At 42.0% G+C, this 27,062-nt stretch overlaps 1 long non-coding RNA gene across 1 annotated transcript in view; it reads left to right on the top strand.

The window, feature by feature from the left end:
• Window positions 1-227: 227 nt before the first annotated feature.
• LOC132889260 (uncharacterized) overlaps window positions 228-27,062 on the top strand; it is a 140,251-nt gene continuing 113,416 nt past the window's right edge. Inside the window, exons 1-2 of the long non-coding RNA XR_009655036.1 lie at window positions 228-482; window positions 12,646-12,767. This is a non-coding gene — a long non-coding RNA (uncharacterized LOC132889260). The remainder of the gene's footprint in view (window positions 483-12,645; window positions 12,768-27,062) is intronic.

Raw genomic sequence — 27,062 nt, 5'->3', positions numbered from 1 at the left:
TGTGTGTGTCAGTGTCTTTGATCACGAAAATATGACGAGACGTATCTGTTGTTTTCGTTGTCGAGACGAGACGAAAATGTTAGGGGGTTGGCTATAGGACTATCAAAATACATGGTGGTGCGTGCAACCTGTCTGCCAAATGCTGAAAATATCAGCAATGCACCTGCGTCCTGTCCTTGTTTGGTCACGCCCAGCACCAGGCATGTCCGGGCACAGTGCACACCGGGGCGGGCACAGTGCACACCGGGGCAGCCACACACAGTTCATGGACCATGGCGGCGGCAACGCCAGCACAAGGACTTGGTGGGCGGAAAAGACGTGATGATTTATGGACATATTCTACACATAATCCAGCAAAAAATAAAACGGAATGCCTTGAAGTGGGAGACAGCGGTACACGCTGTGGCTATAAACTACGTGGCAAGAATACGACCAACCTCAAGAGGCATCTAAAGGCTCACCATGCTGCTATTTCTGCGACGGTAAGTTAACGTTACAAGAAGTCCTTAACAGGTCATGTATACGTTTGCTAGCTTTGGTTAATGTCACTCAACAATCGGGCTGTGATGAATTTCCTATGAAGTTTTCCAAAACACCGTGACCTGGCAAAAATGAATGGGACCGCTAGCTTCATGCTAAAGTTGGCTTGGTTAAGCTAACTTAAATTCAATTAACATGTCATGAGTAAAACTTGTCCTGCAGGGATTATTGGTGGGACAGCAGCTGAATGCTTTATCATATATTGACCCATATTTGAGTTACTGTCAAACATATGGGGGGAAATGTAGCTTTTCAGACCTGTTGCTGTGCCTTAATATGTCTAAATGAGCAGCAGCACACCTGGCTACTCTAACGTTAGCAGCATGTTTAGCCATCATATTTACATTAACGGACAGTGTGGTCATCTAGTTGTGTGTTCATCATGACATGTTTGTGCTCTATCACAAACATCTATCACTAGACAGCGTTTAACATGTCGCATTGCGACATGTTAAACGGAGGCAGAAACACGAGTCTGTGAACAATGGAGTATACACACTAGACAGCGTTTATGTAGAGAGCAAACACACTAGACAGCGTTTATGTAGAGAGCAAACACACTAGAGAATGTTTATGTAGAGAGCATGCGCACTAGACAGCGTTTATGTAGAGAGCATGCACACTAGACAGCGTTTATATAGAGAGCATGCACACTAGACAGCGTTTATGTAGAGAGCAAACACACTAGAGAATGTTTATGTAGAGAGCATGCGCACTAGACAGCGTTTATGTAGAGAGCATGCACACTAGACAGCGTTTATATAGAGAGCATGCACACTAGACAGCGTTTATGTAGAGAGCAAACACACTAGAGAATGTTTATGTAGAGAGCATGCGCACTAGACAGCGTTTATGTAGAGAGCATGCGCACTAGACAGCGTTTATATAGAAGCATGCACACTAGACAGCGTTTATGTAGAGAGCAAACACACTAGAGAATGTTTATGTAGAGAGCATGCGCACTAGACAGCGTTTATGTAGAGAGCATGCACACTAGACAGCGTTTATATAGAAGCATGCACACTAGACAGTGTTTATGTAGAGAGCATGCACACTAGACAGCGTTTATGTAGAGAGCCTGCACACTAGACAGCGTTTATGTAGAGAGCATGCACACTAGACAGCATTTATGTAGACAGCATGCACACTAGACAGCGTTTATATAGAAGCATGCACACTAGACAGCGTTTATGTAGAGAGCATGCACACTAGACAGCGTTTATGTAGAGAGCATGCACACTAGACAGCGTTTATGTAGAGAGCAAACACACTAGAGAATGTTTATGTAGAGAGCATGCGCACTAGACAGCGTTTATGTAGAGAGCATGCACACTAGACAGCGTTTATATAGAGAGCATGCACACTAGACAGTGTTTATGTAGAGAGCATGCACACTAGACAGCGTTTATGTAGAGAGCCTGCACACTAGACAGCGTTTATGTAGAGAGCATGCACACTAGACAGCATTTATGTAGAGAGCATGCACACTAGACAGTGTTTATGTAGACAGCATGCACACTAGACAGCGTTTATGTAGAGAATATGTTATGCACAACCTGTCAACCTCGATTACAATTTCTTATCTCTGTATTGGCCTAATTTAATGTTATAAAGTAATTATTTTTTCGACTAAAATGAATGACTAAAACTGGACTAAAACCCTTTTAGTTTTCGTCGACTAAAACTAGACCAAAACTATCAAGGATGGAATTGACTAAAATGTGACTAAAACTAATAAGCATTTCGTCCAAAAGACTAAAACTAAAACTAAATCAAAAACGGCTGCAGAAAACAACACTGGTGTGTGTGTTCACTGCTTCAGATGGGTTAAATGCAGAGGAGGAACTTTGCTGTGCTTGAGTGTACATGTGAAAAAAAAATAAAGGCTTCTTCTTCTTAATTTACCCACAAATGTATTTATTCCACTTGAAAAGTGTACAGCAAACCAGCTCCCAGATTTGAGATACTACGACATCCTGAACTATTTAGTATTTGGGGCTTCTAAATACACTGGAGCAATGCTAAAGGCATACAAAAATTCAGATGTCTACCAATATTTTGAGGCAGGTTTCATGTATGCCAGAATGTTATGGGAAATTCCTGATAAAGAAACATACCTTATTATGTGAAAGTTATCTTTGCCAAGGGCATTGACACAACCCCATACCATGACAGACACTGGCTTTTGGATTTGTTGCTGGTAACAGTCTGGATGGTCCTTTTTATCTTTGGTCCAGAACATAATGAGTCCATTTCTTTAAAAAAAAAAAAAAAAAAAACTGGAATACTGATTTATCTGACCATAATCCACATTTTCACTGTGTGATGGTCCATCCCAGATGCCTCTGAGCCCAGAGAAGTCAACAGTGCTTCTGGATACAGTTAACATAAGGCTTCCTTTTTGTACAGTAAAGTTTTAACTGGAATTTGTGGATGCAACTCTGTACTGTAGTGCTTGACAAAGGTTTGCCAAAGTAATCCTGAGCCCATGTGATTATATCAGCTATAGATGAATGACGGTTCTTGATGCAATGCTGTCTGAGGGATCAGAGATCACAGGTGTTCAGCTTAGGCTTGCGCCCTTGCCCTTTACACATGGAAATTCCTCCAGATTCCTTGAACTGATATTATGCAGTGCAGAGAGTGAAATATCCAAATCTCTTTGTATATTTCTTTGAGAAACATTATGTTTAAACATTTCAATTATTTTCTCATGCATTTGTTGAAAACTGAAGATCCTTGGCCCAGCTTTGCTCCTCAAACCCTAGGCCTTTCCTGGACACTGATTTTGTAACAAATCATGATTAAAATCACCTGATAGCATCACCTGTCTCAAATCACATCATTATTTAATTTTACCTCAGCACTAACCTTAAACTGCCCTAACTTTTTTTTTTGGAATGGGTTGCAGGACTGAAATGCAGGAATGGATGTATATTAACAAACAAATTGAAGTTGACCAGACAAAATATGAAATATCTTGGGTTCATACTGTCTGCAATGAAATACAAGTCAAAGTAAATTTAGAAATCACTGCTTTCTTTTTTTGTTTGTATTTTCCATGCTGTCCTAACTTTTTCTGATTTGGGGTTGTACATGTAAAAATATTTCATTTAACAATTTTATCTGTAGAAATGTTTCATTTAATTATTTTTGAAGGCATCTTTGCTTTATAGTAGGGGGGTGTTAGACCAAAAAAATTTTTCTACCCCCTCCAAAATATGGAGATGATCTATCTAAGTATGGAAATACCAATATTTGGCCAACTGAAAAATGCTAACCCCCTTGTACATACCCTCTGAAGTTAATAACCCCTCCAAATGTTGGAAGCATCCCAGAAGGGAACTCAGCCTGCTCTATGTACTCTACTACATCTAGTATCTTCTTAGCTTTTGACCGTGTTGCAACAGAAGCCATTATTTACCTGCAAGAATACAAATAATGACTATTTAATACATTGGGAGATATAATTCAGATATGAATCATTTGTGCATACTGGTTCTTAAAACTAAATTAGTAACCTTAAGTAATGATCCTCTGTGCTTAAAAATAGTTCATATTTGAGGTATTACTGAAGAGTGTGACATTCATCAATAACTTTAAAACTTGCTGAAAAAGAGCAGAATTACCGTATGTTTAATTTACTTGAATGTAAGGTTACTTATGACTAAGCTTATTACCTTAAAATAATGATCATCTGCACTGAAAATGTTGTAGTCGTACCTAGTGGCATACCTGAAGAGGTTCGCATTCATCGATAACTTTAAAACACATTAAAAAAAGCAGCATTCTAATATCAAACAGCACTGTAATGTATTTTGTCATACTGTAAGAATGGAAACTTTCAGAGGGTATGTACAGAGGGGTTAGCAAGGTTCAATTTAATAAAATTTGACATTTTCCCACATAGATGGACCATCTCCATATTTCTAGGGGGGTAAAACATGGAAAAGTCAAAATTCTTAAAGTGCCATTCCACCATTGGATGTATTCTTTGGCATAAAATACAATATATTTTGACAACATATATAAATGGTATCACTAGATAGAGAAATCTTTTAGCTTCAAAATGATATATCAAATATAATTTTTTGACAACGACAAGTATATTAATTTTGCGACCAAAGTCACCTACCCTTTTAATTTCCGCGCGTGATGTCATCGGCAGGTTCCCCTTCTTGTGTACCACGTGATGTGTGACGCAGCACATATTATCAGCAATGGCGGATAGAACGTGATAAAAATAATACCAATAAATCTAGCTAATACCAATAAATCTAGCTAACTGAAAGATTAACTCAAAATTTTTCGCAATTTTTTTGGCCCCCATATCCGAGGAGAAATGACTCTCTCACTTTGGGGGTTTCCTGGTCTAAAAATAGACCGACACGTGGTACACAAGAAGGGGAACCTGCCGATGACATCGCGTTTCACTACCGCGTGGAAATTAAAAGGGTAGGTGACTTTGGTCGCAAAATTAATATACTTGTCGTTGTCAAAAAATTATGTTTGATATATCATTTTGAAGCTAAAAGATTTCTCTGTCTAGTCATGTTGTCATAAAATATATTGTATTTTATGCCAAAGAATACATCCAATGGTGGAATGGCACTTTAAAATACCCCCCTCCCCCATTTATAGAGACTCTTTACATAAGCCTAAGACTTTTGTACAGTACTGTAGGTGCTCAAGCTTACACTCAGTGCGTTTACATGCACATAGAGAAAATCGAATTTCTGCCGTAGCTCGACTGAAATCGAAGTTCTAAATGCCATGGATACACCTTAGCTCGGCTGAAATCGAAACGAACTGGATTTCTCGTAATCGAACTACACGACCTAGATTATGCGATTGTAGCCGAGCTACTTAGTGCACGTAACCCTATCGAGCTACGTAGTCGAGCTACTTACTTCCCTTCCGGAAGTGACGAGTGACAAGACCACAAGCGGGAAACACAACAGCCTCGGTTGGCATGACAACAGTAGTAGTAGCGAGCAGCAGAAGAGGTCAGGAGGAACAAGGAGACAAAAAAACAAAAACAATTGAACTTTTTGTGTGTTTATTAAGACATAACTTAAATTGTAAGCAAAAAATGGACTTTAGAAAAATATACAATTGTGCAAAATAAGTTGTCTTACAAAACAGTGGTCTGCGCAGGACAGTTTGTAGCCAACGGATGGCAATGACATGTGGTGTGAATGTAAAGTGGAAATCACTCCTCTTCTTCATGACGACAACCGGAAGTGTACCAACACGATGGGGCGTGTAGCGCCACCTGTGGCTCGGGTGCACAATGTACCTCACACAATAGCTCGATTTCCTTGTGTGCATGTAGGATTGGATTTCTCTGGCACCCCTGCTGGGACCCTTAGCTCGATTACCGACAGTAGCTCGATTTGGATGTGCATGTAAACGCACTGATTTTTAAGTGTTGGACTGATCACCAGGCTCTAACTATATTGTTGTCCGGATCTCAAATGGGTCATCAGCCATTTGTGATCAATACACATATCAATCTACAAGGTTCCTCAAGTAATGCTTTAGCATTAGCTGTTCTGTTTGTGAATGAAATGAGGAGCATTCCATGACAAGCACGACAAGATTTCTGATGAGCTATCAGTAGAAATGGTATGAATTTCAAAGTTCACTACAAGCAGCTAGAACTCTGTGTCCTCCAAATGCCTGCAGTGAACACTGGCTGACTTCGGTCTGAACCTAATGCACATCTGGGTGATCAGAGAGGGAGGGAAGGGGAGCTGGAGGAAAGAAGAAGACGAAAGGAAGGATGAATGAATGGAAGGAACACAGAGAAAGAAAGACAGACATTTAAAATGGTCGCTGTTGCTGCTTGGCCCAGGCTGAATGTTGCTCTCATTCTACGTGATGGGCAAACAAATGGGTCACTGGCTGGCAGGGCTGAGCTTTAGCTTCATTTGGAAGTCTTCCGCACAAGCGGCTGCTCTTAGGGAACTATCAAATATGAATGGGGAAGTCTGTGACAGCCTCCCAAAGTGAAAACTCCCACTGTGAGTTTCTGTTCATATTAAAAACAATAAAATGACTCCTGAAGCCTCATAGTTGATAGATGAAGGTGATAAGTATTAAAAAAAGCACTCTTTACACAGTACAATTACATCAAATGTATTCACACGTCTAGTCCTGTGTGTGACTCCTCTCGAGTAAACTGTACTCATACATTTTGCTCGCACTTGTACAAAAACAAGACAGCCACTCTTTGAATACAGCTGGCATACTGCAATCTGTCTAGACTGTTCCATTTGTCACCACCGATTTTGGCACTTGCTGGTTTTCAGAGAAACGGTGACATTCTGAATTTTTCAGCAATGTGTGGATTGTTCCACATGGCAGCGTTTAGGTCAACTCTGGCCTGATTACACAGAGTTTAATTTATGTCCTTTCTCCCTCTCCCACTGGTTTAGGCAAGCCATAAAGTGGCAGCCATGTTCCTCTGCTCCCAATCCATTTAGCTGTCAGAGCATATTAAAACAGAGCTTCATCATCAAATTGTGAACAGGCGCTCCCGCAGCTAACCAAATCAATTCTATCTCTCTGAAAGGTAAAATGTAATTACCTTTTCTGTTTGGTTGTTGTTGCTGTTTAAATGACAATGATCTATGTATACCGTTGAACTGACAGCAGGTAAACATGTTTCCCCAGGGATGGCTAATAGGCCCTTCAATCAGAAGCTGCTCAGTGCTCTTTGACAAATAGCTACAAATGAATACACACACACACAAATGCACAAAAACATATCCACCATTTCTATTGGTTTAAAACAGCCATTTGGGATTGAAGGAAGTCGACTTATCTTTGATCTGATGCAACCTGGAGTTGAAATGAATGTGCAGTATGATTTGTCTATCTGTTGGTTAAAACCTTCCTACTTCTCAAACAGAATGTGTCATGCTTTTCTCTGGAGACAGACAGAATGCTCTGAGTTGTCTTTTGCCTTTGAACAGCCTCAGTGCTTGCGGCTACTCACACTATGCAGTGGCTTATTGGGACCCATGGGAAAAATGTTCAAACAGTGAAATTTTATTTCCTGCATTTATGCCCCAACTAGTCAACCCTTCAGTAAATGACCAAATTAACGAGTTAAAAAACATGTTTATATTTAATAAGACACAAATGTTTTAACCTTTAAAGGTTAAAGATTAATGTGTATGTATGTATGTATGTATGCATTTTATGCTGTAAGTGTTTTTGTGAATTCAAAAGCCTCTTGGTGCCTTTAAGGAAACGCTCTTTAAACATCAAGAGTCTAGGTCAAATCCTAGCATCACTCTTTTCTTTCAGCAGGGAATTCAGCAGAATATTTTTTTCTTGTGGCAGGTAAAAGGGTGTAAGGTTTCGTTATCTCAAAGCTCCACAAATCCAGGGGATTCAAAGCAATCAGACGTAACTTTGTGGGGGATAATATCAAACATCAAACGCTCCCCCATGTGCAATCTTCTTCTTTTCAACTCTTCCATTTTCTAAAGAAAGGTTTACCTTAATTTTTACTCTGACTAATAATAAATAATCAATCAGCATCATTCTGTTGTGCTGTATGTTTGTACATAATCTTCTGGTCTTACTTAACACTAGATTTCATCTCATCTCATCTCATCTCATCTCATTATCTGTAGCCGCTTTATCCTGTTCTACAGGGTTGCAGGCGAGCTGGAGCCTATCCCAGCTGACTATGGGTGAAAGGCGGGGTACACCCTGGACAAGTCGCCAGGTCATCACAGGGCTGACACATAGACACAGACAACCATTCACACTCACATTCACACCTACGGTCAATTTAGAGTCACCAGTTAACCTAACCTGCATGTCTTTGGACTGTGGGGGAAACCGGAGCACCCGGAGGAAACCCACGCGGAGAACATGCAAACTCCACACAGAAAGGCCCTCGCCGGCCCCGGGGCTCGAACCCAGGACCTTCTTGCTGTGAGGCGACAGCGCTAACCACTACACCACCGTGCCGCCCACTAGATTTCATGTATTACTGAATTCAGAATCTCAATGGATGACGACCATTATTCCAAAGCACCTTTTAGATATCTAATATTTGAAATGGATGGACCTCATGTAGATGTAATGAGAAAACAATGAAAGTGATATACGTACAGTACAGTACTGTGCAAAAGTCTTAGGCACATGTGAAGAAATGCTATAGACCAAAATGCCCTAAAAATAATTAAATGAAATGTTTCAACATAAAAAAATACTAAAAAAAATAGTAGTCTCGGGTACAATAAGTGCAATTTTATAAGGAAATGAGCTGTAGGTTTTACTGAGCATCTTGCAGAACCAGCCACAGTTCTTCTGGACACTTTGACTGTCACACTCACTTCTTCATTTTGCACCAAAACCCAGTAGCCTTCATTATGTTTTCTTTTTTAATCTGAAAAGTGCTCTCGCATGTAATATGCTGCTCGGATACAAACTTTTTTTTCTGTAACATGAAATTTTGTGCTGGAAAACAAACGTTTGGACTCTAAAATGTTTTTGTACCGACTCGATAATGTAGAAGTCTCATCTCATCTCATTATCTCTAGCCGCTTTATCCTTCTACAGGGTCGCAGGCAAGCTGGAGCCTATCCCAGCTGACTATGGGCGAAAGGCGGGGTACACCCTGGACAAGTCGCCAGGTCATCACAGGGCTGACACATAGACACAGACAACCATTCACATTCACACCTACGGTCAATTTAGAGTCACCAGTTAACCTTACCTGCATGTCTTTGGACTGTGGGGGAAACCGGAGCACCCGGAGGAAACCCACGCGGACACGGGGAGAACATGCAAACTCCACACAGAAAGGCCCTCGCCGGCCCCGGGGCTCGAACCCAGGACCTTCTTGCTGTGAGGCGACAGCGCTAACCACTACACCACCGTGCCGCCAATGTAGAAGTCATAAAATAGAAATCTATAACAAAGTTTGTATGAAAAAATAGGGTGCCTAAGACTTTTGCACAGTACTGTATATATCCTTTTATTTTGAAAATTAGTGTAAATATTATAATTTTGTAAATGCAATGGAGACAGTTACGGACCTCGCAGATACTCCAAGTTCAGTGGCTTATAATTTCAATAAACCAAAACAGCAACTCCACTTCTTGGAGACTATTGATTAGGAAATAGCACAGGGGTAATAATAAATTGATCTAGTAGAATTATACATGGATATCCATAGGGTGCATGGAATAGGATATGCTATTAGTGGCACTGTGGATTAGCGTAGAAAGAGAAGTGAAGGAATCTGAGTGATTGCCAGTGAGTGATCTAATGAGACTCAAGGTGTCTCCTGTCCCAAAAGGCCTGGGGAGAGGGAGCTGTCAGTAATTACCATCTCATATTACACACAGCCTCCTTTACTGCTCTTTAGGGACAGGAACTCGAACAAGATTCTGAAGCCAGCTGAGCCATTGCAGGAAAGGAGAGTTACCTTCATTTCTCTGATGTGCACTATTTGTAATGCCTGGATAATGATTTTCCTTACACAAGGTAATTGAGTCGTCTCAGCACTTAAACCAGCTAACTTTCAGAAAATGAAGGTTTGATTATTTCACTCTGTGAATGCTTACACTGGTATTAGCTGCTTTAATATATATCGTGATTTGGGCTAACGGTTCAAAAACAAATGTGTCTGAACTATGTTTAACATTGATTTTTAATCACGAAAGCTTGATGATTTTTTTTTCAGCAACATAAAAATTGGAAAATTCTGTGTTATCATAATGAGAGTCTAAATAGCAGGTAGTTTCTATTTGACTGCTCCATTTACCCATGGAATATATATATTTTTTTTGTGTGTGTGCCATTCCATGGTTATTCCTGGATGACTTTTATAATGGCAGCTTTTAGAAAACCTGCCTAGCTTTGCAAGCAAAGAAGAAACAGACGACCATGAAGCATGTGCATTATTCCAGTGGTACTTTCCCATGGCCTTCTCGATCAGTCACAATGAAAAGCTGAACCCCCACACCCCCCAACCTCCTTCCATTGACCCCTTCTGCCATCCCCAGTAAACAGTTTTCTTTTGCTAAGTAAATAGAAGCAGAGAGAGTGAACGGCAGAAGAGGGACCCATGAGGAAACAAAAGATACAGCCCAATTATCCCTGGCAAGGACAGCAAGCCTGTCTCCTGCCTTTCTCCCAAACACTCTTAGTTTGAATGTGTCTATCACTCTTCTTCCACTGCCAACTGCAACTGCATCCTCTGATTTCCCATTGCAGACATTTCAGATCAACCCACAGTATCTGCTAAGGCTCTGACAGCCAGTCAGTACTTTCAAGGCCATACACAGTGTAGCGCAAAAGGACAAATGCGACTGTCGCTGTGCAGCGATATAACATAGAGTAATTATGCAACGGATAATGATGCACATATTTGGACTTTGGTGAATAGTGAATGCAAGGTTCATTTGAGCACACAGCTAGCACTAACAAATGGATTTTCTCCTGAAATCTTGTCCTCTGGAAAAGGATTTGCCCCCGTCAAAACTATCCCTGACAATATTTGGTTACAAAATAAATACATTGTGAACAGGTACAAAATAACTCTTAATAGACTATACTTTTAATTTCATTTGTTCCAGTTGTTCAAAGGAAAATAGCTGCTTTCTTTTTTTTAGGAAAAAAGAGTGAATGAGAACTTGCAGGGAAAAGAATACTGAGCCTCAGGCACATCAGTAGGGATTCCTAATAAGAAATATTGATTCCTGTGTTTTCTTTAAATGGGTCTGAAGCACCAGCTGTGAGAAACATAGCGTAATGTTTTAAAGGTTTGTGTAATGATCGGCACTACACATGCTGCGTGTCTGAAGGATTAGTTGGGAGATTGAGAAGTGGAACTTCTGTCTCAAGAGAGAGAGAGAGAGAGAGAGAGGGGCAACATAAAGAGAACAAAGAAAAAGAGAACCCGACCGTCATTGCACAGGAAGCACTATCCTAAATTAAATGGTGGAAACAGGAAATCAAATAGCTAAACACAGTTCTAAGCAGTGCTGGTCTGGAGCCAAACCAGAATGTAAGACCTCAGAATGAAAGAGAGCCAGCGAAGAAGACGAGAGGAAATAATCCTGACAGGACCAGGTCACCTTCTTCCGGCTACCCTGTGAAACACTGTTCAGGTCCGTGACATTGTGCTGTTGTTTAACTGCTCAGATGAGTGCATGAATATAACAGAATATGCCATTGTTTGAATGCTGAGGGAACAATGTCAACCCCACCCCCTGATATCAAGGGCATGTCAGTCATGTGCTTTCAGCAGTGGGTGGCTGCATCCTATTGCCCCCCTTAACACTGCCACCCAACTACAGTGCTGCCTGATCAGGCAATGCTTGGTCAAATTGTTCCTGTCCCTAGAAAACACAATGGGCGGCTGGGCTCTTGAGGCACAGCTGACGTTGGGAATATTTGGTCCAGCACACATAGTTCTCCCAAAAGCATTACAAAGGAGTTCACAGTCAGTCCAGGCTGCCAATGCCAGATACTGAATAGACCCACGACAGGAGGGGGCTAATAGAAATACTGCAAATAGTGAGACAAAATAAAAGGAAAGATATATGTTTGTTGTTCGAGTCATGCCAGGCATTTTGAGGAGGGTTCAAATGAGGGGAGTTTTTTGTTTTGTTGCTAGAAGTGGCCCCTAAGTCACTATTCATGTTTTCTCGCTCTGTCTGTTTCACACATACTCATATACATACTCATCCATGGTTGGTACATTTACTCTATTGTGTAGGGGTTGTGAGAAAGGCTGGTTTGTTGAGGCAGAGGCTGAAACAGGGCTAGGGGGAGGAAAGGAAGCATAAGCAAGTGATTGTATGTGAAGATATCGCTGGCCAGCGGTTCCAGTAGGGAGCTGGTACTGGTCATGTGGACACCAACAGCCACGGCATTATGAAGGCCCTTGCTGCCATGCTGGTGCCATCTTACAGAGCTGTGTTTAGTTGTCGAAAGAGATCCGATTTTTTATGTTTACTAATAACAGTAGCAGATTGTATAAGACGTGTGTATGTGTGTTGGACTTCTCTAACATTCTTGACAGGTTTTCCTCTGTCTTCTGTCTGTCTTTTGTCCTCTGTCTTGTAGGGTTATAGTCAAGACCACCTAAACCAAGACCGAGTCATTACCAAGACGAGAGTGTATCGAGACCAAAACAAGATCAAGACTTTGAGGGGTTGAGACCAAGTCAAGACCAAGACCAAAGCAGGGTGAGACCGAGTCAAGACCAGAACCAGACCAGTGGTTGTGAAGGAGTTTGGGGAAAGGTGATAGCTGTTAACAGTAATGAAAATTTCAAAGTAGCAGTGAATCACGTTATTGGTTGCATTTGAATCAGTAAGCTTTACATACAATCACAGTAATAATGTAAACAAATAAATCAGACAATGCATAGGCAATTTAGTGATATCCCTACTGCTGCGGCCTTGACTGGTTTTGAGACAAAATCCCGAGTCTCTATGTCTGAGCCCGAGACAAGACCAAGTAAAAATGCAGTTGATTCTGAGATGAGACCAAGACCTTCAAAACATGGTTTTGAGACCAGGCTTGAGACAAAGACCAGTCACAAGTACTACAATGCTACTGTCTAGCTTTACACTACCGTTCAAAAGTTTGGGGTCACTTTGAAATGTCCTTATTTTTGAAAGAAAAGCACTGTTCTTTTCAATGAAGATCACTTTAAACTAATCAGAAATCCACTCTATACATCGCTAATGTGGTAAATGACTATTCTAGCTGCAAATGTGTGGTTTTTGGTGCAATATCTCCATAGGTGTATAGAGGCCCATTTCCAGCAACTCTCACTCCAGTGTTCTAATGGTACAATGTGTTTGCTCATTGCCTCAGAAGGCTAATGGATGATTAGAAAACCCTTGTACAATCATGTTAGCACAGCTGAAAACAGTTGAGCTCTTTAGAGAAGCTATAAAACTGACCTTCCTTTGAGCAGATTGAGTTTCTGGAGCATCACATTTGTGGGGTCGATTAAATGCTCAAAATGGCCAGAAAAATGTCTTGACGATATTTTCTATTCATTTTACAACTTATGGTGGTAAATAAAAGTGTGACTTTTCATGGAAAACACAAAATTGTCTGGGTGACCCCAAACCTTTGAACGGTAGTGTAACTTCAATGCACAGATATGTCCAGCTGCAACACTACATGCTACAGCACTACACCATGTAATGCACTATCAGAAATAATGGTATCAAATTGTAATTTGCTTGGCACTGTGATGATACCATCAAGTGTACATTCTTTATACCTTTAGTATGCATCTTTGGAACATAATTGGACTTTAAGAATGACTGGTCAACCCTTAAAGCTTTTCTCTAAAAGGTAATAAAGTTACACAATATCTGATACGTTCCCAGATAAAAGATAAGCACTAAAGGTACATAACAGAATAATAATGGAATGTCTCCACACTGTATCTATCCTCCATCCTGGCAAAGATTTTAAGCAGTCTTGCTAACTGTGAGACTTTTTTTCTCCTTTTGGTTGCATTTTGTAGGATTCTCAGTAATATGACATCTACAGTGTCTTGCAAAAGTATTCATCCCCCTTGATGTTTCTCCTGTTTTGTCGCATTACAAGCTGGAATTAAAATGGACTTTTGGAGGGTTAGCATTATTTGATTTACACAACATGCCTACCACTTTAAAGGTGAAAATTGTTGTTTTATTGTGACACAAACAACAATTAAGATGAAAAAAAAACAGAAATCTGGAGTGTGCATAGGTATTTACCCCCATAAGTCAATAAGTTGTAGAGTCAGCTTTTGCTGCAATTACACCTGCAAGTCTCTTGGGGTATGTCTCTATTAGCTTAGCACATCTAGCCACTGGGATTTTTGCCCATTCCTCAAGGCAAAACTGTTTCAGCTCCTTCAAGTTAGATGGGTTGCGTTGGTGTACAGCAATCTTCAAGTTACGCCACAGATTCTCAATTGAATTGAGGTCTGGGCTTTGACGAGGCCATTCCAAGACATTTAAATGTTTCCCTTTAAACCACTCCAGTGTAGCTTTAGCAGTATGTTTAGGGTTATTGTCCTGCTGGACCGTGAACCTTCGTCCCAGTCTCAAACCTCTGGCTGATTCAAACAGGGTTTCCTCCAGAATTGCCCTGTATTTAGTGCCATCCATCTTTCCTTCAGTCCTGACCAGCTTTCCTGTCCCTGCAGATGAAAAACATCCCCACAGCATCATGATGCCACCACCATGCTTCACTGTAGGAATGGTGTTCTCAGGGTGTTGGGTTTGCGCCACACATGACATTTTCCTATGATGGCCAAAAAGATCAATTTTTGTCTCGTTTGACCAGAGAATCTTCTTCCATGTGTTTGGGGAGTCTGACACATGCTGTTGGGCAAACTCCAAACGTGTTTTTTTAAGCAATGACTTCTTTCTGGCCACTCTTCCAAAAAGCCCCACTCTGTGGTGTGTATGACTTAAAATGGTCCTATGGACAGATACTCCCGTCTCCACTGTGGATCTTTGCAGCTCCTTCAGTGTTATCTTTGGTGTCTTTGTTGCATCTCTGATTAATGCCCTCCTTGCCCGGTCTGTGAGTTTTGGTGGGCGGCCTTCTCTTGTCAGGTTTGTAGTGATGCCATATTCTTTCCATTTTGCTATAATGGTGCTCCCTGGGATATTCAAAGTTTGGGATATTTTTTATAGCCCAACCCTGATCTATACTTCTCCACAACTTTGTCTCTGACCTGTTTGGAGGCTCCTTGGTTTTCATGTTGCTTGCTTAGTAGTGTTGCAGAGTCAGGGTCCTTCCAGAACAGGTTGATTTATACAGACATCATGTGACACTTTGATTGTACACAGGTGGATCTTAATCAACTAATTATGTGACTTATGAAGTGAATTGGTTGGAGCAGCTCTTATTTAGGGGTTTCATACAAAAAGGGGTGAATACCTATGCACACTCCAGATTTCTGTTTTTTCATTTAAATTATTGTTTGTGTCACAATAAAATAACAGTTTTCACCTTTAAAGTTGTACGCATTTTGTGTAACTCAAATGGTGCTAACCCTCCAAAAATCCATTTTAATTCCAGCTTGTAATGCAACAAAACAGGACAAACACCAAGGGGGATGAATACTTTTGCAAGACACTGTAAATCCCACTTCCAATTACACATACAGTACTATCTTTTATTTAGGACAATAAGTTTTTGCTCCATAATCATTCCCGTTCCGCCGAGCTTTGATGAGAAAACACACACACACACACACACACACACACACACACACACACACACACACACACACAAATTAACAGCTGTCTGAGTAGTCAAGTTCAACTTCACACCTATGGCACCCTCCTCTTCCTCATCATTACCATCCTTATCAAGGTCTATCTTCCTCTGGTCTCAACGGTGATAGCTAGCAGGGAAATGTGATGCACTCGAGGCAAGATTTTTATGCACACCCACCTTCACTTCCATATCCTAATGGTCTGGAAAGGTGTTAATGCATTTTTGTTTTCAGTTAATTAACCACTTCAATTAGTACTGGGGAGCTGTGGAGGGAAGTGAAAGGAAAAAAGGGGGCAGAAATAGAGAGAGAGGAAGGAAAAAGGGACACCAAGGAAATAAAAGGGGAGATAGAAAAAAAGGAGGGGGGAGTAATAGAGTTGAAAGGTAATACACTTAGAATTAAAGACAAAGTGCATCACTGGTTCTGTTCTCCTTGACAGGATAAGGATTCGAACAAGAGGAAAATGAGAAATTCTGCCTGTGAATTTGGAGCTTTGCTAATGACTTGTGACTTTTTTAATGTTCTTGTTGACTGTTTTTGTCTGTCCAATGCTATACATATCCAGAAATTAAACTTTACAAATGAGAGCTGAAATGAATCCTGAAAAGGTCATTCCTAGCAGTGTGTTATTTGCATTCACTTATTGTTGGATCAACTGTGTGGCAATGGAGCTCAGGCAATACACCTCTAAAATCGATGCAGTTGCTGTAAGAAAAGGAAAGAGCTGTGTAAAAATATATTGAAAAAAGATAACACTCTTAGATCACACTTTATTAAATACAGCATTAGCATATTATTCATCACTATAAATCTATCAAATTGTCTGGGAGGATTATTATCAGGGGCGGCACGGTGGTGTAGTGGTTAGCGCTGTCACCTCACAGCAAGAAGGTCCGGGTTCGAGCCCCGTGGCCAGCGAGGGCGGAGTTTGCATGTTCTCCCCATGTCCGCGTGGGTTTCCTCCGGGTGCTCCGGTTTCCCCCACAGTCCAAAGACATGCAGGTTAGGTTAACTGGTGACTCTAAATTGACCGTAGGTGTGAGTGTGAATGGTTGTCTGTGTCTATGTGTCAGCCCTGTGATGACCTGGCAACTTGTCCAGGGTGTACCCCGCCTTTCGCCCGTAGTCAGCTGGGATAGGCTCCAGCTTGCCTGCGACCCTGTAGAACAGGATAAAGCGGCGAGAGATAATGAGATGCGATGAGATTATTATCAGTTGAATGTTTTCTCTGCATGACTACCACAGTAGCTCTCATTTTATTCCCATTCTTGTTTCCTAATCTTTCTTTCTCTCTTCTGTTTTTTGTCTGCAATTCCTCTCTACCTCTTCTGATCAAAATCCCATCAAATCCTCTATATAACAGGTGACACACTGCCAGGTTCACATCCTCCAAAATCCAAATCTGTCATATGTTATCCATCCATAATCTCATTCTTCCTATTTGCTGTGCTCTTATTTCCTCCCTAATATGTCAGTAGGCATGAGGAAGAGATCATGCATGTTAGATTCCTCTTCAGACTAACAGCAATCAATTAAGGAGACTTGTGTTGGCACTGATAACATTCTCTTATACTCATTAATGCACAGCTCAGAATGCCACTAATTTACTATTAATTGTCTCATCTCATCTCATTATCTCTAGCCGCTTTATCCTTCTACAGGGTCGCAGGCAAGCTGGAGCCTATCCCAGCTGACTACGGGCGAAAGGCGGGGTACACCCTGGACAAGTCGCCAGGTCATCACAGGGCTGACACATAGACACAGACAACCATTCACACTCACATTCACACCTACGGTCAATTTAGAGTCACCAGTTAACCTAACCTGCATGTCTTTGGACTGTGGGGGAAACCGGAGCACCCGGAGGAAACCCACGCGGACACGGGGAGAACATGCAAACTCCACACAGAAAGGCCCTCGCCGGCCCCGGGGCTCGAACCCAGGACCTTCTTGCTGTGAGGCGACAGCGCTAACCACTACACCACCGTGCCGCCACTATTAATTGTAAATTTTAAAACGGAAAAAGTACACTGTAAAGATATTATTGTAAAACAAACAGTGAACATCTGGCAGCAGGGTAGCCATTATGTTACTGTAAAATTAACACTTTTTTTTACTGTCACTAAAATGTATGATTTTAGACTGCTAATCTCTAAAATACCATCTGAACTTGTTTGTTTTTTTCAAGTACTTTCACAGTATTTTGCAGTTAACTGAAACATATGTTATACAGCTCATCTCATCTCATCTCATTATCTCGAGCCGCTTTATCCTGTTATACAGCTGTATATATTTTTTTCTTCCTTTTTCAGGATTTTACAGCTGACTGATTTGGATTAGTGCACTTTAAGTCTATAATAGACTTTATTGGTTGTCAGTCGGGTGGCACAGTGGTAGTGGTTAGCACTGTCGCCTCGCAGCAAGAAGGTCCTGGGTTCTAGCTCAGTGGCCGGTGAGGGCCTTTCTGTATGGAGTTTGCATGTTCTCCCCGTGTCTGCGTGGGTTTCCTCCGGGTGCTCCGGTTTCCCCCACAGCCCAAAAACATGCAGGTTCGGTTAACTGGTGACTCTAAATTGACTGTGTGAGTGTGAATGGTTGTTTGTCACTATGTGTCGGCCCTACGATGACCTGGCAACTTGTACCCCGCCTCTCACCCATAGTCAGCTGGGATAGGCTCCAGCTTACCTGCGACCCTGTAGAACAGGATAAGCGGCTACAGACATGGGCGCTGCCAGGGGGGGAAAGGTTAGAACAATTCTAGGGGCCCAGCACTGCCATGGGGCCCTTTAAGGGGCTGATAATATGCTTTTAATGATTTTAATAAGACTTTTGAAATAACAACAATGCAATATTCCATCTGGTAAAATGAGCTAATTGAACAAGGTTGTCTATTTCTTGAGTTCTTCAACATATTGTCATTTAACCCTCCCCCTTTTGCGAAATGGTACGGTCCAGTTCTGGTAGAAGCGCGATGCGTTAAATCTGTGTGCTGATCAGTGCAACGCTACTTGCTGCTGTGTCGCAGTGCAGCAGCAGCCAGCCAGCAGTGGAGTGCGTACAGTCTATGATCGCTAAATATGAAGAGTGGCTGTCAAAAACGTAAAGAAAGGCAGCTGAAAGCTGAGAGGGACCGGAGAGGCAGGCAACTGGTCACTCAGTTTTTCCCAAAGAAAGGTAGCTATCGCTCACATGTGTGTTCAAAATATTAGCGAATGGTAAATGAACAGTATGAACGTGGTTGGATTAGCCTATCAAGAGAACACTTTTACAGTTTGTACAGTGACATTTTTTCCATTTTAATAACTGAACTGGCTTGTGTGATAAACAGGATGAAATATTACGTTATGCTGGTGCTAATAACTAGTGCTAATAACCAGTTTCATAACTAATGGGGTGCCCTAAATATGCACAGATTCAGCCTCAGGGGGACCTCCGCCCTACCAAACCACTGAACAACCCTTTGGAGAAGGAAGTAAGCAGCAATACAACCCATAAATGCTTTAGGATTGAAGTTTTTAATGAGCGAGCGCCATATACAGTTTGCTAGATTAAAGTGTTGCTAATAACGGACAGCAGTCACATCACACATTTCACTACCAATTGTCCTAGCACAAGAAGGCATGTGGCAAAATCTTGAATTTTCATTTGTGATTGTAAATGCACCAGAATTAGTCACTGACCAGTTTTCATCTAGTCCCTGGTAGGTTAATACATAAAATGTAATAAAGTCACAAACTCAAGGTCCATGGGCTATCAAAAGTCAAATAATGACAATAGTGCAATTGTGACGAGGGTGGGCAAAGTTGGGGGGCCCAAAATTCTAATCTTTCATGGGGCCCAAAATTTCTGGCGGCGCCCCTGGCTACAGATAATGGATGGATGGTTGTCAGTCTTCTCAAAATCTCTGTCCAAAGTTTGCTCCAATCACAGAACACAAACCATCTTTGTGAATGAAGAACAGAGCTAAATGCTGAATTTTTCCATCCAATCATGTAATTACAATGTGAGAGAAAAAAAATCCGCAGCTTCTTATTGCACTTTATGTTTTACTGTAAAATCAAGTTGCACATGTACACAGATTTGACAACAATGCATTATTGCAAGCCAAGCAGACTTGACTGTTATGGTTGAATAAGCAGTATTCTGCCATTGTAACACAGCAGCTCTATTCACCAGTTCACCTGATGTGCTTCAGTATAGTCTGGAACATCTGTACTGTCAGAGAAACATGCCAAAAATCAACCTAAATACAACTGAACAGTCCAATTGAAATGATGAAAACACTAACACTAACAAAAGATTCAATAGCTCAACGAATACACCCACAGTTTCTGCATTATGGCCTTTACTACGCTATCAACATGTCATCACGCAGACTTATGCCAATGCAATTAATCCAACTTTGAGGAAAAAAAAAACCCACTTGCACAGATTTGAAGAAGCAGTAAATTACCGCAAAGCAAATCTTCATCAGTTAAATTCAGATCCAATTATTATTTGGAAAATAACCTAATTTAGAAATTTCTGCACTACTGAATTACCACCAGTAACCAGCATGCACTAATGTTACTTCAACTGATGAATGATGTTAATAGACTGTAAAAGGTTTACTGTCAAGATAATTACGCTTCATGAATTCACTGGCGGGCGGCACGGTGGTGTAGTGGTTAGCGCTGTCGCCTCACAGCAAGAAGGTTCTGGGTTTGAGCCCCGTGGCCAGCGAGGGCCTTTCTGTGTGGAGTTTGCATGTTCTCCCCGTGTCCGCATGGGTTTCCTCTGGGTGCTCCGGTTTCCCCCACAGTCCAAAGACATGCAGGTTAGGTTAACTGGTGACTCTAAATTGACCGTAGGTGTGAATGTGAGTGTGAATGGTTGTCTGTGTCTATGTGTCAGCCCTGTGATGACCTGGCGACTTGTCCAGGGTGTACCCCGCCTTTCGCCCGTAGTCAGCTGGGATAGGCTCCAGCTTGCCTGCGACCCTGTAGAAGGATAAAGCGGCTAGAGATAATGAGATGAGATGAGATGAGATGAGTAAATTACCGCAAAGCAAATCTTCATCAGTTAAATTCAGATCCAATTATTATTTGGAAAATAACCTAATTTAGAAATTTCTGCACTACTGAATTACCACCAGTAACCAGCATGCACTAATGTTACTTCAACTGATGAATGATGTTAATCAACTGTGAAAGGTTTACTGTCAAGATAATTACGCTTCATGAATTCACTGGCGGGCGGCACGGTGGTGTAGTGGTTAGCGCTGTCGCCTCACAGCAAGAAGGTCCGGGTTCGAGCCCCGTGGCTGTCGAGGGCCTTTCTGTGTGGAGTTTGCATGTTCTCCCCGTGTCCGTGTGGGTTTCCTCCGGGTGCTCCGGTTTCCCCCACAGTCCAAAGACATGCAGGTTAGGTTAACTGGTGACTCTAAATTGACTGTAGGTGTGAATGTGAGTGTGAATGGTCGTCTGTGTCTATGTGTCAGCCCTGTGATGACCTGGCGACTTGTCCAGGGTGTACCCCGCCTTTCGCCCGTAGTCAGCTGGGATAGGCTCCAGCTTGCCTGCGACCCTGTAGAAGGATAAAGCGGCTAGAGATAACGAGAATGAGAATGATGAGAATTCACTGGCAAAATATCTGTCCAAGCGTTAACGTAGACATGTAGAAATGAAAATGAGCTCCTTGTGTTGCCTGATCAATAATCTATGAAATTCTAGCTAGCTACATAATTTATTAAATTATAGCTAATGCTAGTTGCTGAATCCTTCACATATTGGCGTGTACATATTCAGCAATAAAAACAAACTGGAAACATCACTGATAGAATTTGAAACGATTTATGGATTAAATAAAATTGCTACCCACCATATAATTAGCAAGATGGTTGGGGATGGGGGCGGCACAGTGGTGTCATGGTTAGCACTGTCGCCTCACAGCAAGAAGGTTCTGGGTTCGAGCCCAGTGGCCAACAGGGGCCTTTCTGTGTGGAGTTTGCATGTTCTCCCCGTGTCCGCGTGGGTTTCCTCTGGGTGCTCCGGTTTCCCCCACAGTCCAAAGACATGCAGGTTAGGCTAATTGGTGGCTCTAAATTGATTGTAGCTGTGAATGTGAGTGTGAATGGTTGTTTGTCACTATGTGTCAGCCCTGCGATGACCTGGTGACTTGTCCAGGATGTACCTCACTTCTCGCCCATAGTCAGCTGGGATAGGCTCCAGCTTGCCTGCGACCCTGCACAGGACAAGTGGTTACAGATGATGGATGGATGGATGGATGGATGGATGGATGGATGAAGAAAACCCACTCCAGCATCACATGCGCAGTTCAGCTTTACTCTTCCCAAAAATGCAAAAAAAAAAAAAATGCTGCACGATACTGTTACGTAAGATACTTTGGACAGTTGATCAGCAGTAAAGTGCTGTATTTTAGGAATACAGCTCTGTTAAAAAATGGTCAATGGGGTGAAATGTAACTCTTTTCCATTAACAGTAAATTGCTGTATTTAAAAATAACAGGTTAATGCTGTTGAAATCCTGCTGTACATTAACTGCCATCACTTACAGTGCAGAGTAGACACTCGCTTGAACATGGTACCTCACACAGTTTCACTCTCTGACATTGTTGTCAGTGTTTCCTGTTGGGAGTTGTTTCACAGTTCCTATGGTGAAAAAAGTGCCATGTGCTTCTTCTTTTGGTTCTGTGTCCATCCTTGTCTTTGGATTGATCTGTTTTCCTTGATTGTGTTTGCCTCTTCCTTGTTTTCCCTTAATTAAAGGGGTACCAAATATAATATATACAGTTGCTGATGTGTCAAAGTAACGTATTCTTAAGTATTCTATCAAATTTATATACTAGAAAACAACGAAATATCTTGGTAATTGTAAATATAATACTTTATACGCTAAACCGCACAAGAGTCGCCATTTTTAAAAGACCGTGACGTCAGCGCTACCCACTGCACTAGCGGAACTCTCCGAAATAGAGGAGATAAGCGTGTAATCATGGCGTCGGGCGCATCAAGTGAAAGCGACAGCTCTGTCGAATCATACGAAGAGATCCCGCAAGACACACTGCAAGCAGGCTATGGCTTAGAAGGGTACCGGTTTGAACCTGGGAGAGGTACTCTCGACTCCGGTGATGAAATAAGAGAAGAAAGCTCGGATGACGGCGAGGATGAGACTGATGCTGACCATGGGCATGGCGAGCGTGGGGCAGAGCGTCTGCGTGCAGGTGACACGGCGTGGTGCTTGTGCGGAAAATGTAACGTGGAGATTGCTCACGAGTCCAGCAGAATTTATTTGCTGCAATGAGATAGGCGCCACCCGTGGACTTGCGAAATCGTCGCAAGAGGCAGAAACAGGTATTTCACACGTGCTATTCCCAACCTCAATGAGCCAACACAACTGGGCACATACATACGTCATGAGTGTTACGCAGAGAAAATGAACGTGCATTCTCATCTCATCTCATCTCATCTCATTATCTCTAGCTGCTTTATCCTGTTCTACAGGGTCGCAGGCGAGCTGGAGCCTATCCCAGCTGACTACGGGCGAAAGGCGGGGTACACCCTGGACAAGTCGCCAGGTCATCACAGGGCTGACACATAGACAACCATTCACACTCACATTCACACCTACGGTCAATTTAGAGTCACCAGTTAACCTAACCTGCATGTCTTTGGACTGTGGGGGAAACCGGAGCACCCGGAGGAAACCCACGCGGACACGGGGAGAACATGCAAACTCCACACAGAAAGGCCCTCGCCGGCCACGGGGCTCGAACCCGGACCTTCTTGCTGTGAGGCGACAGCGCTAACCACTACACCACTGTGCCGCCCAACGTGCATTCTGATTGGATAAAATTAATATCATGGCGGGCTGTTCAAACTGCAGAAATAGTTTGCTCGAGCTACTTTCAAAACACTATAACTTTCCAACCTTAGAACAAAAAACTTTTGTAAGTCTTGAATAAGGTTCGTTAATGTGCATTTTACTGTTATATTTACTCTATATATTGCCCTCTGTTCCCCTTTAATATGTACGTACACACCTTGTCTTTACGTTGCAGACTTGTTGCAGTCTTGTCATGCCAACTGCAGTCAATTCCATGCCATGTTCCTAGTTCCATGCTACCCTTTGTATCTCCAGTCGTGTGATTCTTGCTGATTTGGTCCTGGATCCTTCTTCTGTTAGTTATTATGGAATTTCATTGTCTCTGTCTGTATATTGATCCCCTTGATAACTTTAGATTGTGATTCTTGGACTCCCCCTAATAAACTGCACACTGAGCACACAGACTTGCATCCAGTCTTTAAAACACCTGTTACAGTTATAGCAAACGTGACACTACTTGTGTAGGTCAAGAAATCGGTTACGATGCAGCATGGGGTCTGTGAACATAAACAAATGCACGTTCAGCTGAAGAATATTCATAGGCACTTGAAGACCACCAAAGCTGAATTTGTCACCTTTAGCTGACCCATTGTGTGTAGCCTGACATGGTGTGTGACGAGCGCTAGTGGAATGCTCTGTGTGACATTCTGTGGCCTTGCTGTAATTGAATTGGAACTGGACTGTGAGTTTCAGGAGCTGGTGTGCATGTATTCTGTTATGGATCAGAAGCACATTAGCAGTCAATGGGGAGCTGCATCTATGAATGTCAAGCTAGGAAGCATTTAGGGTTTGTGATTATTAAAATTAGTTACACAAAGGGTATCCACACAGGAGTCACTAGGTACATTTGCATGTTCAAGGTTCTCATTTCATAGTATGTCTATATAGCTCTGTTTCAAAGATTTTAAACCCTGACTTACATGATCTTGTTAGTATCTATGGAACCAGGTCAATTTTCTGCAGGCTTCCCAGTGGGGACATTAATTTCTCCGTACTATTTTGTAGGATTTTAAATGAAATCATGGATCCTTGGAAAAGGACAGAGCCAGAGCTGAAGTAGAGAAAGTCAGACCTCAGCAAATTGAGTAGGCTCAGGAAATGGGCTTTCTCACTCAGCTGTGTTCATGGATAATACCTAACATTCCAGCAATGCATGCCAAGGATTTGTTGCTACATAGCGATGATGAACAGCAGTTTATCTCAATGGAATAGTCCCGTCATGGCTTTGAATTTCCCACTTTGGTATTCCTACACTAATGATAAAATATGACATCTTCTCACAGCATTGCTCCAAATGCCCCTTCAGCCTGTCAGAGGGCATGCAAATCAAGACTCACTCTCTAGAATCTCCTGGAGGGAAACAATGTAAGTTAAAAAAAAAAATCTGAAAGTCTTTTCATATATCTTCATCATAATTAAAAGTCTTTTCAGAGCCTGTGTGAGTTCTTGATGAGGTATTTAATTTATAATTAAAGGACAATTCTGAATATTTTAAGTGAGGGTGAGATAAGGTGGTATATCTCAAACTGGGATTGTCACAAAAACTATACAGTCTCCTCTATTTGATCAAAAGTATTTGATAACCTGACCATCACACCCATATGCAGTTCTTTCCCAAGCTGGTACCATGAAGTTGGAAGCACACAATTGTATAGAATGTCTTTGTATGCTGTAACATTAAGATTTCCCTTCACTGGAACTAAGGGGCCCAAGCCTGTTCCAGCATGACAATGCCCCTGTGCACAAAATGAGGTCCATGGTTTGCCAAGGTTGGAGTGGAAGCACTCAACTGACCTTCACAGAGCCCTGACCTCAACCCCATTGAGCACCTTTAGGATAAACTGAAATGCTGACTGCACCCCAGGATTCCTAACCCAACATCAGTGCCTGACCTCACTCAGGCTCTTATGGTTGAATGAGTAGAAATACCTACAGCTACATTCCAAAATCTAGTGGAAAGCCTTCCCAGAAAAAGGAAGGTTTTTATAATAGCAAAGGGGGACTAAATCTGCAGTGGGATGTTCAATTGTCCTGTTCAAAATACAGTCTTTATTGGGTGGCACAGTGGTGCAGTGGTTAGCACTGTCATCTCACAGCAAGAAGGTTCTGGGTTTGAACCTCATGGACAGCGGGGACCTTTTTGTGAGGAGTTTGCATGTTTTCCCCATGTCTGTGTGGGTTTCCTCCAGGTGTTCTGGTTTCCCCCACAGTCCAAAGACATGTAGATTAGGTAAAATACCCAGCCACTGAGGTTGTACAAGACAGTGCATACTTAGTGCTGGTCCCAAGCCTGGATAGATTGGGAAGAGTTGTGTCAGGAAGGGCATCCAGTTGTAAAACCTATGCCAAATCAAATATGTGGTTGCTGTGGTGACCCTGGACATTTGGGAGCAGCCCATCCATCCGTTATCTGTAGCCGCTTATCTTGTTCTACAGGGTCGCAGGCAAGCTGGAGCCTATCCCAGCTGACTACGGGCGAAAGGCGGGGTACACCCTGGACAAGTCGCTAGGTCATCGCAGGGCTGATACATAGACAACCATTCACACTCACATTCACACGTACAGTCAATTTGGAGCTACCAATTAGCCTAACCTGCATGTCTTTGGACTGTGGGGGAAACCGGAGCACCCGGAGGAAACCCACGCGGACATGGGGAGAACATGCAAACTCCACACAGAAAGCCCCTTGTCAGCCACTGGGCTCGAACCCAGGACCTTCTTGCTGTGAGGCGACAGCGCTAACCACGACACCACTGTGGGAGCAGCCAAAAAAAGAAAATATAGTCTTGATTACTAAGTTATTATAACATGAAGCCATGAAGTTTCTGGGTCAGATCATTAATTGCCATCATATCCTGAGTTATGCAAATGTCCTAGGGATCAGTCAAAAGGTTAAAAGTCAAAGTCAGCTCTGGCATGCACCATTACTTCACTCTATGGTGACATAATTTAAGATCAGCTGTTGTAGAGTTTATCAGTGTTCTGTTTCAGCATGCAGAAACAAATGCCACTAGCAAACTATGACTCCTAGTGAAAGTCAGATGATAAAGACCCAGCCAAGGGAAGCTCTTTAAGATAAAAGCCTTGTTCATCTGCTGGCACTGGACAAACTGGGATTATTTCAATCTTGTTTATAACATTCCCTCATCAATCTCCCGTCACCATTTTATCCTACTGGCATCCCAGTTGCTATTGTGAGCACTAGTCCAAAGCTTTATTAACTCAAATAAAGTTTCATAAATCACCCAAGGGACCAATATAACTGTCAACCATGGAGGTAGAATTTACCCAAAAGGTGTTGCAATCAACTCAATTTCACTTAAAATAGAAAACAAAACATAATTCATTCATTC

The sequence above is a fragment of the Neoarius graeffei genome, chromosome 7 (genome assembly GCF_027579695.1).
Source record: "Neoarius graeffei isolate fNeoGra1 chromosome 7, fNeoGra1.pri, whole genome shotgun sequence".
NCBI lineage: Eukaryota > Metazoa > Chordata > Actinopteri > Siluriformes > Ariidae > Neoarius > Neoarius graeffei.
This window is presented reverse-complemented; position numbering and strand designations above follow the sequence as displayed.